Source organism: Lipotes vexillifer, unplaced genomic scaffold, assembly GCF_000442215.2.
Source record: "Lipotes vexillifer unplaced genomic scaffold, Lipotes_vexillifer_v1.1 scaffold180, whole genome shotgun sequence".
In the NCBI taxonomy this organism is placed as follows: domain Eukaryota; kingdom Metazoa; phylum Chordata; class Mammalia; order Artiodactyla; family Lipotidae; genus Lipotes; species Lipotes vexillifer.
In genome coordinates, this window is record NW_006796149.1 from 2,217,031 (window position 1) to 2,238,988 (window position 21,958).

A 21,958-nucleotide genomic window follows, 5' to 3' on the forward strand; every position below is an offset into this window, starting at 1 on the left:
GGGGGGGGAAGGCGGGGCAGGGACGCGAGAGTCTCCTCCCCCTTCCCCTCTCCGCCCCTCCCCCTGCACGCCCCGCCCGCACAAGACCACTCTCCAGGTGCTGCTGTTTGCCTCCCTCCCTTGCTGAAACTTGATTCCATCCCCTCGCACACTGCCCTTTTTCCTCAAGAGATGAGCGACATCTCCACTACTTGTTGACTTAATCTGTATGTTTATGATAAAAGATGGATTTTTGGCAAGATGTTGTGAGGCTTGCCTTAAATGCTTCCTTTCGTGTTACTCTTATTCCAAATGCACTTACGGGACATCTTCTATATGCCAGGCCCTGGAGTAGGGAGCAGAGTTGGGTTTTTTTGGTTTTTTGGGGTTTTTTTAAGCTCATATTTTTCTTCTTCTGATTCCACTGAGCAAAGAATACACTTCCCCCTAAACAACGATCTGTGGTGTTGTGTATTTTAATTTTGCATGTCTGGCTCACCTTTACGTTGGAAGCTACTTAAAAGTCAAGACATCTTTTCAGCTTAGTATTCTTCCCTATTTCCAGGGAAGAGTCCCTGCCCACAAGAAATATGGCGTCTAGAAGAGACATTCAGAACACCTGGTCTGGTTATGAAGGGTGTACTAGTGGGAGACTGAGTTGAAATATTGAAAGTGCAGTGCATGTGACCAGCCTAGAAGGAAGGAGGGATGTGCTCCTCCCCTTCAATGCGTTGAGCAGGGAGGGAAGTGCAGGCAGAAGTAAAATACTGAGCATAAAAACAAGGGTACATTTGGAAAACCTCAAGTCATCAGTTTAGGGAGTCTCTTCAGGAACAGAAAGACATGAGGGAAAAAGTAGGTGGACACCATGTGGTGCAGGGCTCTACTTTCAAGGCTAAGAAGTTCAGCCCTATTCTTGGGTATTGGGCAGCTGCTGGAGGTTTCTGAATGGGGACATGACAATACCAGGATGGAAATTTAAGAAGAGGAAATATCTGATAACTGTGTAAAGCACTGATTAAAGATAGGTGAGGGACACTGGTTAGAAGAGGCCACTGCAAAAATTGAGAACAACCTCAATGTCCTTCAGAAGGAGACTAAGTATCAATAAATTATGTTAGGGTTTCCCTGGTGGTGCAGTGGTTGAGAGCCCGCCTGCCGATGCAGGGGACACGGGTTCGTGCCCCGGTCCGGGAAGATCCCACATGCCGCGGAGCGGCTGGGCCCGTGAGCCATGGCCGCCGAGCCTGTGCGTCCGGAGCCTGTGCTCCACAATGGGAGAGGCCACAACAGTGAGAGGCCCACGTACGGCAATAAATAAATAAATAAATTATGATACAGGCATCCAGTGGAGTGTTAGGTACCTGTAATAGAATGGCAGCTCTCTATGTATAGCTACAGAAGTATCTCTAACATACACAGTTAAGTGAAAAAAGCAATGTGCAGAATAATATATGTGGTATTCCACCATTTATATTAAAACATATGTATACGCTTAAATATGCATAGCATATTTCTGGGAGGATTAACATGACACTAGGGAAATAGACAAGAAACTGATGGAAGGAGAGAGGAACTAAGTAGCTAAAAGGAGGGTTGGGGATTTATTCCTCACTGTATATGTTTTTTAAACTTGAATGCTTGAACTGTGTGCATATATTAACCATTCAAAAAGTAAAATAAAAAAATATATTTTTAAATAAAAAGGATAAACTTATTAAAACTAACTTAAGAAGAAATAGAAAAGCCTATACAGTCCTAAAACTGTTCAAAAAATTAAATCAACACTTTAAAATACTCCCCCCACCCCCCACCGTACATGATACAACTGCACCAGGCCCAGGGAGTGTTTCAGGTAAGTTACTCCAAAGCAGAGAAGAGAGATATGAAATGTGAGTGCGTGTGTGTGATTTTAGCTAGGGTGGCCAGGGAAGGCCTCCATGATAAGGTGACATCTGAGCAGAGACCTGGGAAAAAGACAGCCAGCCATGTAGATATCTGAACACTGCAGAAAGAAAGAACAGCAAGTACAAAGGCCCTGAAGCAGGAACATCTGGGAGTGTTCAAGAAAGAGCAAGGAGGCTAGTGTTCTCTGGAGCAACAGTAGATGAAATCAGAGACATTTCAAAGGACTAGATCACTTAGGGCCATTTAGGCCATTTTAAGAACTCTGAGGAAAATGGGAAGACTTGGAAATTTTTAAGCAAAGGAATGGAGTGACGTGCTCTGCCTTTTCACTTGGGGAAAAAAAAATTGATCTCTACCTCAAGACATACACAAAAAATCAATGCCAGATAGATTAAAGACCTAAAGGAGAAAACACAATTTTTAAAACTGCCAGAAGAAAATGAAAGAATATCATTATGATCTCAAGTCATAAAAAGCAGTTCACAAAAAAGCATAAACCATAAAGATTCAACAACATTAAAGTTTTAAAACTTCTGCTTGTGAAAAGAAATAATAATAAAGTGAGAAGATAAGCCACAAACAAAACTTGAGCTAAGAAAAGCAATATGGATGAATTTCACCAACAATACTGAGAAACAGAAAAGCAAGCCACATAAAATTACCTGTTGTGAGATTCTATTCAGATAAAGTTAAAATATGAAGAATAAATGACATTTTTTAGGAAACCAAAGATATATAAACTATTAAGAAACGTAAGGGCATCATATACACAAATTTCAGGACAGTATTTACCTCTGGTGGGGGGATAAAGAATGATACAGTAGGAGAGAAATACAAGATTATAAATACTGCCATATTTAATGAATGGCTATTTTTTTGAATATTATTTTATTTTTTTATTTTTTATTTTTCAGCCACACTGCACAGCATGTGGGATCTTAGTTCCCCGACCAGGGAGAGAACCCGGGCCCCCTGCATTGGAAGTGTGGAGTCTTAACCACTGGACCACCAGGGAATTCCCTAATGAAAGACTATTGGTATACTGGCTATGTATTCACTCCTACACACATACACAATATTTCATAATAATTTAAAATTTTAAAGACAACAAAGACTCAAAGGACACATGCAATGATGGTATTCTTAATCCTGGATTTAAGTCACCAGTGGTGGTATCATCTCAAATACACAAATGTAATAGCACTTTTACAGGTATAAATTTTGATACAAAGGCAAGACAGTCTGTTATTATTAAGTCTTTATGTCAATGTAATCTTATAAAGATCCATTCTGAGATCTATAAGAGTCTATCTCTGGGTTCCCCTCCCCCATTTGCCTGATACCTCATTTATTCCAGGTACTTAGGACTATAGAAATTATATTGCTCAAGTGTATGTGTGTACGTGTGTGTGTAACTGTGTCTGTGTGTAACTTTCGAGCGGGCAGACCTAAGTAAGGTCCCTGACAAATCAAGGTTGGGCATTGGTTGGTGTGACAACAGTCATCTACTTTCCATTTCTATTACTGTCTTGGTATTGCTTAGAAGAACTCCATTCTGGAAATGCTGACCCTCCATAAAAAGGATGAATTAAAATTTTATTAGGCTCACTTCAGTTTTAATTAACAGAGGATGCTCCTTTTTAGATCATTTAGATCTATTTTATAAGCTAGTTGCCCAAAAGCTGCTCTACTGGGCACTCATACAAAATAATGTTTTTAAAAGCCCAAATTAAACAGCACAAGAGCAAGCTCCCCAGAAAAGAAAGAAAACAAGCAGTACTGATCACCATTTGGCTCTCCTATTTGGAATTAGGACCCACGGGGAAAAGAGACCATGCACCTTCTTTTGGAGGCAATGCCCAGGATTTTGTCAGACTCATAGAGAGAGAGACAGACAGACAGAGAGACAGAGACAGACAGAACACTTAAATTCTTCTTCAATGTAAGAAATTGTCTGTGCCTCTGATAATAACCTCCGAAAGCCTCTATGAAAAAAGTAATTTTTTAAAAAAATCACAATGTTTAAAGTAGCGAATGCAGTCAGAACAATAAGGAAGACAAAAGTACAAAATCTAGGGTGTGAAATAAGAATTTACTTCCAAAGTGTAAGTGGCACAATAAGGCAGCACATGCTAAGCACGAAAGAATTGGAACAGGTCTTTTGAGCTGTAATAGTTTAAAGTTTGGAATGATGAGAAAAGGCTTCATAAAGGAGGTATGGCGTTTCTGGGACCTTGGCTGCAGCCACCGTGGTGGGAAGCGGGATGAGGATGGCCGGGGGCCTGGAGACCAGCATGCAGACAATCTCAGACCCAGAGAGGCCAGGCTTGGCAGGCACCTGTCCAGTTGCCCAGACTTCAGTGGCCACAATGCTGCCAGCAGCACAGGGCTGGGTGGGCGGGAATGGGGAATGGGCCGCAGGAGGCCCAGGGCCCTGAAGCTCAGAGAGGACCTTCAAGATGGTGGAGGAGTAAGATGTGGAGATCACCTTCCTCCCCACAAATACATCAAAAAATACATCTACACGTGGAACAACTCCTACAGAACACCTACTGAATGCTGGCAGAAGACCTCAGACTTCCCAAAAGGAAAGAAACTCCCCCACATACCTGGCCGTGTGGCTGACAAGGTCCTGGGGCTCCGGCCAGGTGTCAGGCCTGAGCCTCTGAGGTGGGAGAGCCGAGTTCAGGACATTGGGCCACCAGAGACCTCCTGGCCCCACATAATATCAATCGGTGAGAGATCTCCCAGAGATCTCCGTCTCAACGCTAAGATCCAGCTCCACTCAACAACTAGCAAGCTCCACTGCTGGACACCCAATGGCAAACAACTAACAAGACAGGAACACAACCCCACCCATTAGCAGACAGGCTGCCTAAAATCATAATAAGGTCACAGACACCCCAAAACACACCACCAGATGCAGTCCTAACCACCAGAAAGACAAGATCCAGCCTCATCCACCAGAACACAGGCACCAGTCCCCTCCACCAGAAAGCCTACACAATCCACTGAACCAACTTTACCCACTGGGGGCAGACACCAAAAACAATGGGAACTATGAACCTGCAGCCTGCAAAAAGGAGACCCCAAACACAGTAAGTTAAGCAAAATGAGAAGACAGAGAAATACCCAGCAGATGAAGGAGCAAGGTAAAAACCCACCAGACAAAACAAATGAAGAGGAAATAGGCAGTCTACCTGAAAAAGAATTCTGAGTAATGATAGTAAAGATGATTCCAAAATCTTGGAAATAGAATGGAGAAAATACAAGAAACGTTTAACAAGGACCTAAAAGAACTAAAGAGCAAACAAACAATGATAAACAACACACTAAATGAAATTAAAAATTCTCTAGAAAGAATCAATAGCAGAATAATTGAGGCAGAAGAACGGATAAGTGACCTGGAAGATAAAAGAGTGGAAATAACTACTGCAAAGCAGAACAAAGAAAAAAGAATGAAAGGAATTGAGGACAGTCTCAGTCCTCAGAATTGAGGACAGTCTCAACATTAAACGCACCAGCATTCGAATTATAGGGGTCCCAGAAGAAGAAGAGAAAAAGAAAGGGACTGAAAAAATATTTTAAGAGATTATAGTTGAAAACTTCCCTAAAATGGGAAAGGAGAGAGTCAATCAAGTCCAGGAAGCACAGAGAGTCCCATACAGGATAAATCCAAGGAGAAACATGCTGAGACACATAAAATCAAACTATCAAAAATCAAATACAAAAAAAAAAATCTTAAAAGTAGCAAGGAAAAAGCAACAAGTAACATACAAGAGAATTCCCATAAGGTTAACAGCTAATCTTTCAGCAGAAACTCTGCAAGCCAGAAGGGAGTGGCAGGACATATTTAAAGGGAAAAACCTACAACCAAGATTACTCTACCCAGCAAGGATCTCATTCAGATTCGATGGAGAAATTAAAATGTTTACAGACAAGCAAAACAAAAGCTAAGAGAATTCAGCACCACCAAACCAGCTTTACTACAAATGCTAAAGGAACTTCTCTAGGCATGAAACACAAGAGAAGGAAACGACCTACAAAAACAAACCCAAAACAATTAACAAAATGGTAATAGGAACATACATATCGATAATTACCTTAAATGTAAATGGATTAAATGCTCCAACCAAAAGACACAGACTGGCTGAATGGATACAAAAACAAGACCCATATATATGCTGTCTACAAGAGACCCACTTCAGACCTAGTGACACATACAGACTGAAAGTGATATTCCATGCAAATGGAAATCAAAAGAAAGCTGCAGGAGCAATTCTCATATCAGACAAAATAGACTTTAAAATAAAGACTATTACAGGAGACAAAGAAGGACACTACATAATGATGAAGGGATGATGGATGATCTTGGATGATGAAGGGATCAATCCAAGAAGAAGATAAAACAATTTTAAATATTTATGCACCCAACATAGGAGCACCTCAATACATAAGGCAAATGCTAACAGCCATAAAAGGGGAAATTGACAGTAACACAATCATAGTAGGAGACTTTAACACCCCACTTTCACCAATGGACAGATCATCCAAAATGAAAATATGGAAACACAAGCTTTAAATGACACATTGAACAAGATGGACTTAACTGATATTTATAGGACATTGCCTCCAAAAACAACGGAATACACTTTCTTCTCAACTGCTCATGGAATATTCTCCAGGATAGATCATATCTTGGGTCACAAATCAAGACTTGGTAAATTTAAGAAAATTAAAATCGTATCAAGTATCTTTTCCGACCACAACACTATGAGACTAGACATCAATTACAGGAAAAAAAACTGTAAAAATTACAAACGCATGGAGGCTAAATAATACACTACTAAATAACCAAGAGATCACTGAATAAATCAAAGAGGAAATAAAAGAATACTTAGAAGCAAATGACAATGAAAACACGACAACCCAAAACCTATGGGAGGCAGCAAAAGCAGTTCTAAGAGGGAAGTTTAGAGCAATACAATCCTACCTCAAGAAACAAGAAACATCTAAAATAAACAACCTAACCTTACACCTAAAGCAATTAGGAAAGAAGAACCAAAAAAACCCAAAGTTAGCAGAAGGAAAGAAATCATCATAAAGATCAGAAATGAAAAAGAAATGAAGGCAACAATAGCAAAGATCAATAAAACTAAAAGCTGGTTCTTTGAGAAGATAAACAAAGTCAATAAACCATTAGCCAGACTCATCAAGAAAAAAAGGGAGAGGACTCAAATCAATAGAATTAGAAATGAAAAAGGATGGGCTTCTCTGGTGGCGCAGTGGTTGAGAGTCTGCCTACTGATGCAGGGGACACGGGTTTGTGCCCCGGTCCGGGAAGATCCCACATGCCACGGAGTGCCTGGGCCCGTGAGCCATGGCCGCTGGGCCTGCGCGTCCAGAGCCTGTGCTCTGCAACGGGAGAGGCCACAACAGTGAGAGGCCTGCGAAGGAAACAATAGCAAAGATCAATAAAACTAAAAGCTGGTTCTTTGAGAAGATAAACAAAATTGATAAACCATTAGCCAGACTCATCAAGAAAATAAGGGAGAAGACTCAAATCAATAGAATTAGAAATGAAAAAGGAGAAGTAACAACTGACACTGCAGAAATACAAAAAATCATGAGGGATTACTACAAGCAACTCTATGCCAATAAAATGGACAACCTGGAAGAAATGGACAAATTCTTAGAAATGCACAAACTGCCAAGACTGAATCAAGAAGAAATAGAAAATATAAACATAACAATCACAAGCACTGAAATTGAAACTGTGATTAAAAATCTTCCAACAAACAAAAGCCCAGGACCAGATGGCTTCACAGGCGAATTCTATCAAACATTTAGAGAAGAGCTAACACCTGTCCTTCTCAAACTCTTCCAAAACGTAGCAGAGGGAGGAACACTCCCAAACTCATTCTACAAGGCCACAATCACCCTGATACCAAAACCAGGGAAAGATGTCACAAAAAAAGAAAACTACAGGCTAATATCACTGATGAACACAGATGCAAAAATCCTCAACAAAACACTGGCAAACAGAATCCAACAGCACATTAAAAGGATCATACACCATGATCAAGCGGGATTTACCCCAGTAATGCAAGGATTCTTCAATATACGTAAATCAATCAATGTGATACACCATATTCACAAATTGAAGGATAAAAACCATATGATAATCTCAATAGACGCAGAAAAAGCTTTTGACAAAATTCAACACTCATTTATAAAAACCCTCCAGAAAGTAGGCACAGAGGGAACCTCCCTCAACATAATAAAGGCCATATATGACAAACCCACAGCCAACATCATTCTCAATGGTGAAAAACTGAAACCATTTCCTCTAAGATCAGGAACAAGACAAGGGTGCCCACTCTCACCACTATTATTCAACATAGTTTTGGAAGTTTTAGCCACAGCAATCAGAGAAGAAAAAGAAATAAAAGGAATCCAAACTGGAAAAGAAGAAGTAACACTGTCACTGTTTGCAGATGACATGATACTATACATAGAGAATCCTAAAGATGCTACCAGAAAACTAGTAGAGCTAATCAATGAATCTGGTAAAGTAGCAGGATACAAAATTAATGCACAGAAATCTCTTGCATTCTTATACACTAATGATGAAAATTCTGAAAGAGGAATGAAGGAAACACTCCCATTTACCATTGCAACAAAAAGATAAAATACCTAGGAATAAACCTACCTAGGGAGACAAAAACCTGTATGCAGAAAACTATAAGACACTGATGAAAGAAATTAAAGATGATACAAACAGATGGAGAGATACACCATGTTGTTGGATTGGAAGAATCAATACTGTGAAAATGACTATACTACCCCAAGCAATCTTCAGATTCAATGTAATCCCTATCAAACTACCAATGGCATTTTTCAGAGAACTAGAACAAAAAAGTTCACACTTTGTATGGAAACACAAAGACCCAGAATAGCCAAAGCAATCTTGAGAAAGAAAAACGGAGCTGGAGGAATGAGGCTCCCAGACTTCAGACTATACTACAAAGCTACAGTAATCAAGACAGTATGGTACTGGCACAGAAACAGAAATATAGATCAGTGGAACAGGATAGAAAGCCCAGAAATAAACCCATGCACATATGGTCACATTATCTTTGATGAAGGAGGCAAGAATATACAATGGAGAAAAGGAGGCAAGAATATACAATGGAGAAAATATACAATGGAGAAAAGAAATGGAGGCAAGAATATACAAGAATATACAATGGAGAATATACAATGGAGAAATATACAATGGAGAAAAGCACCAATAAGTGGTGCTGGGAAAACTGGACAGCTACATGTAAAAGAATGAAATTAGAACACTCCCTGACACCATACAGAAAAATAAACTCACAATGGATTAAAGACCTAAATGTAAGACCAGACACTATAAAACTCTTAGAGGAAAACACTTTGGCAGAACACTCTATGATATAAATCACAGCAAGATCCTTTCTGACTCACCTCCTAGAGAGATGGAAATAAAAAATATACAAGCAGCTCATGCAGCTCAATATCAAAAAAACAAACAAGCCAATCCAAAAATGGGCAGAAGACCTAAACAGACGTTTCTCCAAAGAAGACATACAGATTGCCAACAAACACATGAAAGGATGCTCAACATCACTAATCATTAGAGAAATGCAAATCAAAACTACAATGAGGTATCACCTCACACCGGTCAGAATGGCCATCATCAAAAAATTACAAACAATAAATGCTGGAGAGGGTGTGGAGAAAAGGGAACCCACTTGCACTGTTGGTGGGAATGTAAATTGATATAGCCACTATGGAAAACAGTATGGAGATTCCTTAAAAAACTAAAAATAGAACATACAACCCAGCAATCCCACTACTGGGCATATACCCTGAGAAAACCATAATTCAAAAAGAGTCATGTACTACCACAATGCCCATTGCAGCACTATTTGCAATAGCCAGGACATGGAAGCAACCTAAGTGTCCATCAACAGATGAATGGATAAAGGAGCTGTGGCATATATATACAATGGAATATTACTCTGCCATAAAAAGAAATGAAATTGAGTTATTTGTAGTGAGGTGGATGGACCTAGAGCCTGTCATACAGAGTGAAGTAAGTCAGAAAGAGAAAAACAAATACCCTTTGCTAACACATATATATGGAATCTAAAAAAAGAAAATGGTTCTGAAGAACCTACGGGCAGGACAGGAATAAAGACACAGATGTAGAAAATGGACTTGAGGACATGGGAAGGGGGAAGGGTAAGCTGGGATGAAGTGAGAGAGTGGCAATGACATATATACACTACCAAATGTAAAATAGATAGCTAGTGCGAAGCAGCCAAATAGCACAGGGAGATCAGCTCGGTGCTTTGTGACCACCTTGAGGGGTGAGATAGGGAGGGTGGGAGGGAGACGCAAGAGGGAGCGGATATGGGGATATATGTATATGTATAGCTGATTCACTTTGCTATACAGCAGAAACTAACACAACATTGTAAAGCAATTATACTCCAGTAAAGATGTTAAAAAAAAAAAAAAAAGAGGTAGGATTATACTTGACTCTTATAGTACATATCTGTTGTTTCTGTCTGCCTAGCATCCAGCCCATTATTCTCAAAATACTGCCTGGATTTTTCTTTTGGGACCCATCCTACCCCCACCCTCAGTCCAAGCAGTTTAGGTGAGGCTGACCATGCACGACCCCTGGCTCCAGGAAGAGGCATGTGATCTAGCCTTGGCCAATTAGAGTCACTGTAAGTTGTGCAGAAATAGACATGTGACCCAGTCAGAGCCAATCAGAGTTTCCCCTGAGACTTTTGCTGTAACTACTGGGAAAGAACTATGCCCTTCCAGTAGGCATGGTTAAGCTGGTAGACTATAAGCCTGCTGCTATGGTGGGCGTCCCTGCTGTATGTGGTAGACATACAAAGACAGCCTCCTCCAAGAGGAAAACAGAGCCATGGAAGGAGAAAGACTCATTACTGAATTGTGAGAGCACTAGATCCAGCTTTTTCCACTATCGCTGCATGACAAATCACCCTAAAACATATTGACTTACAACAACTCCCATTCATTTGCTCATGATTCTGCATTTTGAGTAAGCCTCCAAGGGGGATGGCTTTTCTCTGCTCTTCTAACACTGTCTGGGGTGGGAGTATCCAAGATGGCTTCCCTCATATGTCAGCACCTATAGGAATGGGGGTGGCTGGAATGCATGGGGCTGGCCAGGCCTCCGTCTCTATTTGTATATGTTTATACATTTAAACAAAATATTTTATATTTTATAGTCTCTTCTTCCAGGACTCCCCCCTCTCTACCAGGGTGGTTGGACTTCATTACATGGTGACTGGTTTCCGAGAGATTAAAAATAAAAGGTGCCAAACCTCTTTAAGGCCTAGCTTGGAGCTGGTAGAATACCACTTCTGTCACATTCTATTGGTCAAAATGAGTCGAAAGTCCAGCCCAGACTCAAGGGGAAGAGAAACAGTATCCACCTCTTGATGGAAGGAGTAGGGAGTAGTGTGTGCATACAGGGATGGGAGAATTGTTGGCTGCCATCATGGCAGACGATCCACCACATCAGACGTGGCTAGACCCCCCTTTCTGGTTATATGAGGCAAGGCAGTCCTCTTTTTACTTAAATCAGTTTCAAATATCCTAATACAACATTCAATGCTGGGTCTGGGTAGAAAGAAAACAATGAAAAGGGTGGCATTTCAAGAGAAAGCAGGAACTGTGGAAAGCATGAATAGAGGGAAAGTGAGCAGAAAATTCTAGTGGGGACAGAGGATTTTCTCAGACCACTAGGTAGAGAGCCTTCCTTGGTCAGTCCATGCCAGATGACCTCCTGCAGACTCTTTAGCTAATTATAGTCTGTACCTCTCATTTTAACACAAAGGTTATAATATCTTATCATGCTATTTAAATTTTTTTTTTTTTCTTCTTTTCAGTACACAGGCCTCTCACTGTTGTGGCCTCTCCCGTTGCGGAGCACAGGCTCTGGACACGCAGGCCCAGCGGCCATGGCTCACGGGCCCAGCCGCTCCGCGGCATGTGGGATCCTCCCAGACTGGGGCACAAACCCGTGTCCCCTGCATCAGCAGGCGGACTCTCAACCACTGTGCCACCAGGGAAGCCCAATTTAAATATTTTATGTGGTAATTTATATGTGCCCTCCCCCCAACTAGATTGTAGGTTACCTGAAGGAAAAGATGATACCTTCTAGGTAAGTATGTATATTCCTGGTTCCTAACATAGTATCATGTATTCAGTCCATAATTGCTGAGTGAATGGATAGATTCAACATTTATGAAATGCCTAGTTATTTTCCAAGCAATAGGGTTTTAAGAAACGAGTAAGACGTAAGCAAAAGACAGCTTTTGCCCTCAAGGGGTTGGAGCAAACAATATGTAAGGATGAAAATTTGCTAAACAATGAATGTTGCCATTTTTCAGATACTGACTGGTTACTGAAGTTTGTGAACTCTGAAATTACTTATTGAGCACCTTTGATGTAATGGGCTCTGTTCTTGGTGCTGGGGATATAAAAACAAATAAGACATGGTCTGATCCTGAAAGGCCATCCCATTTAGACAGGGCGACAGACTGCCAAAAAAAAGTTGCTAGAGATGCAAAGATAGTTACATCCTTGATACAGTGGTAGGGCAAAGGAAGAAAGTGGTCTCCTGGTGAAAGTCAGCTCCTTAGGTATGTTAGGCTTCACGTCATTATAGCAGGGAGAAATAAACATAAAGGAAAGTGACTTTAAAGATGAAAATGTAAGCCTCTTATAAAGTAAAGGATAGTGTATATTCCTTTCATATTCCATTTTAATTTAATAATATAGGAAATGTGTTCCTTCTGCAGGGAAAATTTATAGGACAAAAAATACAGCAAGCTTTTTTTTTCCCAAAGGATTTAAGGACAGAGCGTGGAAAGAGAAGAATAAATCAGATTTTAAACATTTATTCAGGGACTTCCCTGGTGGCGCAGTGGTTAAGAATCCGCCTGCCAAGGCAGGGGACACAGGTTCAAGCCCGGGTCTGGGAAGATCCCACATGCCGTGGAGCAACTAAGCCCGTGTGCAACAAGTGCTGAGCCTGCGTGCCACAACTACTGAAGCCCACACGCCTAGAGCCCACACTCCTCAACAAGAGAAGCCACTGCAATGAGAAGGTCGGGCACCGCAACAAAGAGTAGCCCCCGCTCTCAGCAACTAGAGAAAGCCCGCGCACAGCAACAAAGACCCAACACAGCCAAAAGTTAATTAATTAATTAATTTAAAATTTATATCTCTATAAAAATTTGTTTATACTGCAGGTCAGAAGCTTCCAGGGCTGAGGCGAATATGAATTTCTAATTTTAACTGCCTGATTTACAGCAAACTGGAAATGAGCACTCCTGATGTTTATATTTAATTTTTAAGATAACATGTTCTATATGACTGTAAGAAAACAATCACTGCTATTTATTTAGCATTAGCAATCATCTGGCACAGAAGCTCAAAACTTCCACTTGCCAAGATTTTGATGAAAACAGGAAAGTAGAAAGACTCAAACCCTGCAGGCTAGTGAACTTGCCTTCTAAAATTCCTTTTTTAGCAAATGCAACAATTTCATGCAATTGATTTCTCAAGAGCAATGAATCTTAAAGAGGATTCTACAGGGAGACTTCAAGTGTTCAGGAAACTGGTCTCTAACATTTACCTTCACTGTAGACATGAAACTACATTAAGAAGTACAAAAATGGGGCTTCCCTGGTGGTGCAGTGGTTCAGAGTCCGCCTGCCAATGCAGGGAACATGGGTTCGTGCCCCGGTCCGGGAAGATCCCACATGCCGCGGAGCGGTTGGGCCCGTGAGCCATGGCCGCTGAGCCTGCGCGTCTGGAGCCTGTGCTCTGCAACGGGAGAGGCCACAACAGTGAGAGGCCCGCATACCGCAAAAAAACGAAGTACAAAAATGTATTTTATCTCAACAAAATGAAAAACTTTTACTTTGTGAAGACCTTGTTAAGAGGATGAAAAGATAAGATACAGATGGGGAGAAATATTTGCAAAACCACAATCCAACAAATTAGTTGCATTAGTATCCAGGATATATAAAGAACTCTCAAAACTCAGTAGTAAAAAAATAAACAATCCAACTGAAAAATGGGCAAAAGACATGAAAACACGTTTCATCAAAGAAGATAACAGATGGCAAGTAACACATGAAAAGATGTTCAATGTCATTAACCATTACAGAAATGCAAATTAAAACCTCAATGAGACATCACTACATACTTGTCAGAACTTATCAGAATGGTTAAAATAAAAAATAGTGATAGCACTAAACGCTGGCAAGGATATGGAGAAACTAGATAATTCATACAGTTCTGGCAACATTGCAAAATGGTACAGCCTCTCTGGAAAATACTTTGGCATTTTCCTATAAAACTAAACATACAAATACCACTTGACTCAGCAATTGCACTCGTGGGCATTTATCCCAGAGAAAAGAACACTTATGTTCACATAAAATCCTGCAGGGCTTCCCTGGTGGCGCAGTGGTTGAGAGTCCGCCTGCCGATGCAGGGGACATGAGTTCGTGCTCTGGTCCAGGAAGATCCCACATGCCGCGGAGTGGCTGGGCCCGTGAGCCATGGCTGCTGAGCCTGCACGTCTGGAGCCTGTGCTCCGCAACACAAGAGGCCACAACGGTGAGAGGCCTGCGTATCACAAAAACAAAAACAAAAACAAACAAAACCTGCACAAAAATGTTCATAGTAGCTTTATTCATAAAAGCGAAAAACTAGAAATGGCCCAGATGGCCTTCAGCAGGTGAACAGTTCAACAAACTGTTGGACGTCCATGCTATGGAATACTATTCAGCCATAAAAAGGTACACACTACTGATATACAACAACTTGGGTGAGTGCTGAGGGAATTATGCTGTGTGAGAAAAGCTACGCTCCAAAGGTTATATACCATGTGATTTCATTCATGTAGCATTCTTGAAATGACAAAATGATAGAAATGGAGACGAGATTGGTGATTGCCAAGGATTAGGAACTGGGCCTGGAGGGAGGGGGTTGCAGGAGGAGGTGGATATGGTGATAAAAGGGCAACGCCACCAGGGATCCCGTGGTGATGGAAGTCTTCTGTATCTTGAGTGCAGTGGTGTACAGTACTCACCCATATGATAAAACTGCAGGGAACTAAACACACACACACACACACACACACACACACAGAGTCATCCCTCCGTATCCACAGGGCATTGCTTCCAGGACCCGCTGCAGATATCAAAATCCAGAGATGCTCAAGTCCTATAGTCAGCCCCTAGTATCTGCAGTTCCACATCCTCAGATTCAACCAACTGCAGGTTGTGTAGTACTGAATGCGTTCATTGAAAAAAATCTGCATATAAGTGGACCCATGCAGTTCAAACCCGTGTTGTTCAATGATCAACTATACAAGCAACTCTGAAAAAATCTGAATAAGACTGTGAATTGAGTCGATGTTAACATGTTATCTGTACTACTAGTTTTGCAAGGTGTTACCTTTGGGGAAACTAGGTAAAAGATACATGGGATCTCTCTGTATTATTCCCACAACTGCATGTGACTGTACAATTAAAAATTTTTAAAAATCTTTAATTGAAATTAAAATTTAACTAAAAATTTAATTTTAAATGTAGGTGCAATTGGGATAACTTTCACAGGAAAATCTTTGGGTTTAGGGACGGGGGGAAAACACAGCAAGTAGGAGTGGGTGGTACAGGGAATTTTTTCACTGGAGAAATGGTCCACAGAGCAGAGTTATTTCAGGTTCTGGCCCCTCACTGCACCAGAAGAGGGGACCAGCTGTAGAAATCGAGGGGCAAGGGCAAGACTGGGTGATGCTCATTATGCGACCACCAATATCAGCACCTGGCTGCAGCGATACTGTATCTGAAAGCTCTAGTCAACCCTGAAGACTTTGAGGCCAAGGGCAGAGTCCTTTATCCTGGGCCAGCCAGTGCTGAGCATCACACCTGGCACAGAGCTGTCGTCATTCTATAAGGTTTTTGTTGAATAAATGACTGACAAGTCCTGATTTGGTTGGAAGAGTATATCAAAGTTCATAGATTTGGTTCACATTCAAAAAGACTCATTACATACTGAGTTGTTTAGTAAAAATGTACATTGTTAGTAAAATGCAAACATTTACATTCTCCACATTGAATAGAGAATTCCACAATTTCCTTGTTCTGCAGTGGGGTTCCCATATTGGCTTGAGTCTTTGTATTACATCATGTAACACACAGATGATAACATGAGCGCTATGTTATTTCTAACCTCTTGACCCTACCGTTCACTAGGAAAGGGCTGCACTCTGATCATTGTGTATGACTCTTGGCTGTCTGCTCCTGCAGTTTTCCAGAAGTCACAACAATGACAGAAAACAAACATAGAGGAAAATGCCTTACTTTGTACTCGGCACAGAGTGTTCCGTTCGGTTGAGTCTTTAACTGGAGCTGTGATGCGGAAGGTTCGTACTGTCCTCCATCACAGAGGCAGCAGTGCTCTGGAGATCTCTAGCTGATTCCACCCTATGCGTGACCAGCCAAGGAGACTTCTTTCTCGTCAAACACATACCGAGCCTGAAGGATGAGCTAGCTACACTTCAGAAGGAACACAGTGTCTGTGAATTCACTTTGTATTTGATCAATTCACTTTGCAAGATAAGGATGCTGAGAGATGATACTGCCAGAGAAATCTGATGTGATGTCTAAAAAACACTCCAAGTCACAGTCCAACCAAAAGGGAAGATGCTGCTTGCTGAAGCCTTCCTTGTGCACTCCGGTCCACACTCATCTATCCCTTCTCTGAATTCTGACAGTATCTATTGCTTCTATTAGTCACATAAACATTAAGTAGAAATGCTCTTATACTGTTGCACGGAGACAGTATGGTACACTGGAGACACATTGCCTGGATTCAAATCCTGACGTTGCTGCCTACTTAGCTATAAATCTTTGGTCCTCTCATTCGTAAGCTGAGAATAATAAGAGAATCCACCTCATTGTTGCTGAGGATTAACAGATAATATATGTAAAGCATTTCCAAATAACAGCTCAATAAATGCCTACAGAAAACAAAATAAAACCTAAAATCTGTCTTCACGTCATATATTTTTCTCCTTATCAGTAAGACTTCAAAGATTGCTGTTTTCCTGGGAAGTGTCCTATTAAGGAAGAGGGTGCATTCCAATGTCACACCTCACCTTCACAAATTTCAGTAACAGAACTAAGAAGAAACTAGGAGCCTCCGGCTAAGCTCTGGGCCAAGAAAGGCAAACTTCTTCCCTTTACACTAATCTTTGATTCCCTTTGTCCTCAAGGCACCTATGCCCACTTAAAACAGTTTTTTGTTTTTTGTTTTTTTCCAGTACGCGGGCCTCTCACTGTTGTGGCCTCTCCCGTTGCGGAGCACAGGCTCCAGGCGCGCAGGCTCAGCGGCCATGGCTCACGGGCCCAGCAGCTCCGCGGCATGTGGGATCTTCCCGGACCGGGGCACGAACCCGTGTCCCCTGCATCAGCAGGCGGACTCTCAACCACTGCGCCACCAGGGAAGCCCAACAGTTTCTTTTTGCTTGTACACTTTGACTAAATAATTCCACTTCTAGGACTCTATGCTAAAAAAATAATACAATACAGGAAAAGTTTTACAGATGAAGATTGCTCATCACAGTGTTTAATCATTCTGAAAAGTTTGAAGCAATTTAAAGGATTGTTTATGAAACAGTTGTTTATTGTTTATAAAAAATAAAGGGTTAATTATGTAAATTATGATAGTCATACAAAAAATACAGTATACCTATTGCAAATTATACTTAGGAAGAATGTGTAATCATATGGGGAAATGTTTACTTAATAAAACTATACCAAAAAAGTCAGGATAACCCTAGCAGAATGACAGAAATTATGAAGTATTATAGTATTTAGTGCTGGCAAAGATCTGAAGCAGCAGGAACTCTCACACATTGGAGGTGGGAACATAAACAGGTACGACCCCTCTGAAGCACGATCGGACATCATCTCATAAAGCTGAAGCCATGCCTACCCTATCACCCAAACTCTCCACTCCTCGGTACATATCCTAGAGCAGAGGTCCACAACCCCTGGTCCGAGGACCAGTACTGGCCCGTTAGAATCGGGCCGCACAGCAGGCGGCGAGCAAGGCTTCATCTGCCGCTCCCCAACGCTCGCATTTCCTCCTGAACCGTCTCTCCCATCACTCACATTGCTGCCTAAACCGTCCCTGCTCACCCACCCCCACCCCCACTCGGGGAAAAATAGTCTTCCACAAAACCGGTCACTGGTGCCCAAAAGGTTGGGGACCACTGTCCTAGAGGACACAAGTCAACCAGGACACACAGACAAGGATGTTCATGGTGGTAAGAGTCCCCATGGGGAAACAACCCAGCTATCATCAACAAATGGATAAACTGTGGTACTTGTATTTGGAAATTGTATTTATTTTCCAGTTAATGTCAGTCATCTGTTTCTGAAAACCAAATGCATGAACATGCTAACTAGAGCCTATTTCCCATTGTCTTAACTCATTTTACAACGTTAGGTTTTTCTGTTATATGTAGCCGAACCTAATACTGACTGACCCAGAGCCTAACAAAATGCCTGGTATAAAGTATCACAAATGCTAACACTCCCTGACCCACCACCCCCACTCCACCCCTCAAATGTTCAGGGCAAAATGGTCAGCAGAAGCCCCAAAATATTTTGCTACTGAAGAGTAAGAAAAAAATCTTCCTCCATTTCTTTTGTGTCTTCCTGCAGCATCTCTCTCGTACTCTGTACGGAGTCAGCAAAAGACAACAGTTATTTATTTAGCCTACTCCATCTGCACCGGAACTTTAAGTACATCAACTCTGAGTTATGCCAAACCCCTTTCCTGCCCCACCTCTGTGATAGTAGGTGCTCTTATTTTTTTCATTTTACTGAGTAGCAATAGGGTCTCTGAATACATTAATTTATTTGACCAAGGGTACTCAGCTAGTAAATGGCAAAAGTGGAGTCCAAATTCCAGGCCCATTTGATGCCAAAGCTCACTTACTAAGTATATGTCCTTGAACAATTTATTTAACCTTTATAGGCCTCAGTTTCCTCACCTGTAGAATGAGGATAATTGCACCCATTAAACAATAACTGTCTCTTAACCAAAGGCTTATGCTGGCATCGCTGAGACTAGGAACAGGGAAGAACCTCAGTGCATCTGGAAACTCCACTGTTGGCACGGACCCTCACTTAACACTTAGCTAATATGAACTTGACCTGCCCCCACCTCCTGCTTGACCTTTTCCTGCTTCTCCCAAACAGTTTAATGAACAGCAGCATTCCTAAGAGCCCCATGAAGATGATTTCTATACTCTTCATGTTTCCTGTTCTTTCCTTGATGAAAGAAAATGAACAGGGCTTTTGAAATTCAAAATTACATCATTAGGACTTTATCTGAAGGCTCCTGTAAATCTTCCTGTTTTTTTTTTTTAATCATTTCCAAGCACTTCTAGATTTCCAGTTTTGCATTTCAAGTTTCACAAAATGAGAACTCAATTCTCATATCACTGCGGAATGAAGGTTAAATTTCCTACCAGTATTTTGAAGTACTCACCATCCTGACAGTTTTGAAAGGTATCCTATAGTTCTATTATTTCTCATTGCTCCTTGCCAGATCAGCTGGGGCTGATGTACTTCTAGTTAATATTTTTGACATTCCATTGAAGGAATGTCTTTCACTAAAGGAAGAAACTGCTACCCCAGGCACAAGATTTAAAATATCTAATATGGGACTTCCCTGGTGGCGCAGTGGTTGAGAGTCCGCCTGCCGATGCAGGGGACACGGGTTCATGCCCTGGTCCGGGAAGATCCCACATGCCGCAGAGCGGCTAGGCCCGTGAGCCATGGCCGCTGGGCCTACGCATCCAGAGCGTACCGCAAAAAAAAAAAAAAAAAAAAATATATATATATATATAATATATATAATAACATCATGCAGGGTACCCAGCAGGCAGGCACCCCCGCTTACAAGCATGAGCATGCACTTAACACACACACATATAGGAACTATCAGAAGTTACCAAAAATGCAACATGTCGGTTTTTCAGGGTTTGGTGATTTGGAGTTAAAAACAATAATCCTTTCAACTGTAGAAAGGGACTCTTGCAGGTAATAAGAGGAAAAACAAACAAATAAAACATATGAGAAGAGACCAACAAGCTTATAAAGGTTGATTTAGAATTTCTGCTCCACCCAAAGAAGGAGAAAATCCATAAATGTCACTGTAGCCTCCTGACACTCCTAATTGCAAAACTATTCTCTAGACAAAGCCCTACTGAGATGAGGCTTTTCCCATTATTGATTAGCTCCATCTGATCCTTTTACAAACAGAATTGCATTTTCTTCAATCCAAAAATAGCAGAATGTTTTAGATATAACCCATTAGAATACAGGTTATCAATTAAAATGTATATTATTCATAAAATTCCAGCCCAGAAACACCTATTTAAATTACTGTGCTTTAAGTATTTTCCCTTATTTATTTATTTATTTATTGTTGGTTTTTTTTTTTTTTTTTGCGGTACGTGGGCCTCTCACTGTTGTGGCCTCTCCCGTCGCGGAGCACAGGCTCCGGACGCGCAGGCTCAGCGGCCATGGCTCACGGGCCCAGCCGCTCCGCGGCATGTGGGATCTTCCCAGACCGGGGCACGAACCTGTGTCCCCTGCATCGGCAGGCGGACTCTCAACCACTGCGCCACCAGAGAAGCCCAAAATGAAGGTTTTTTAAGGACTTATTTTAAAGATGCCCACAAAACAGGGTACGTAAAACATATTTTTTTCTTCTTTAATATACTGAATTAAGCCAGCAGTCACTGTGGCTTTATGAAAGTCAAAACTGCAGAACTGAGGTGGAGGCCAGTAGATCCATGGAAGGACTCAGTTACTGTATAAAGTACTTCTAAAGACATCTTTGAAGCTAACTCCATAAAGCTGGAACCAAAATCCAGCTGCACAGTGACAGTGCGCCATGCTATTGAACGCACCTCTTGACTCACCCCCATCTGGGTTGGTTCACTGAGGCAAGCTCAGTGTGACCCTCACTCTCACCCAGATCTAAGCCAGTTACTCTCAGAGTAACTCCATGTAGCAGACATTCAGAGCATCAGTGTGGAGGCAGCAATCTTTGGATGCTGCTGGGTTTGCTTACACTTCTGTAGTTCTGAGCCTGGCGTGGAATTTCTTCCCTGACTTCCAGGGAGGCCAAAACCCGAAAATTGGGCTTGGAAAGAAAAAGAATCTTCCAAAAACGTTTCATATCAGTATCACATATGTTCCAGATCACCTCTCCAGTGAGTTTATTTCCTGCTTGAGAGTTGTTTCACCCTGTTTTCTAGATCTCATATCTTGGATTCTCCTGTTTGATCCTGCAGCAACCTCATAACACAGATGTGGTATTGCTATAACCATTTATAGTAGTTTGTGGGGCTGTCATGACACAATACCTTCAATAATAGAGTGGCTTCAATAATAGAAACTTATTTTCTCCCAGTTCTGGAGGCTCGAAGTCCAAGATCAAGGGACCAACAGGGCTGGTTTCCTCTGAGGCCAATCTCCTTGGCCTCCAGATGGCAGCCCCCTTGCTGCTTTGCCTTTCCCCATGGTCATTCCCCTGTGCACTCGCACCCCTGGTGTCTCAGTGTGTTCAAACTTCCTCTTCTTAGAAGGACACCAGTCAGATTGGAATAGGGCCCAACCTAATGGCCTCCACTTAATCACCTCATTGAAGACCCTATCTTCCAACACAGTCACATTCTTTTTTTTTTTTTTTTTGGCTGCGCAGCTTGTGGGATTTTAGTTCCCTGACCAGGGATCGAACCCAGACCCTTGGCAGTGAGAGCGCAGAGTCCTAACCACTGGACCACCAGGGAATTCCCCAACACAGTCACATCCTGAAGTACAAAAGTTTAGGGCTTCAACACGTGAATTTTAGGGGGACACGATGCAGCCCCAAACACCACTTATGG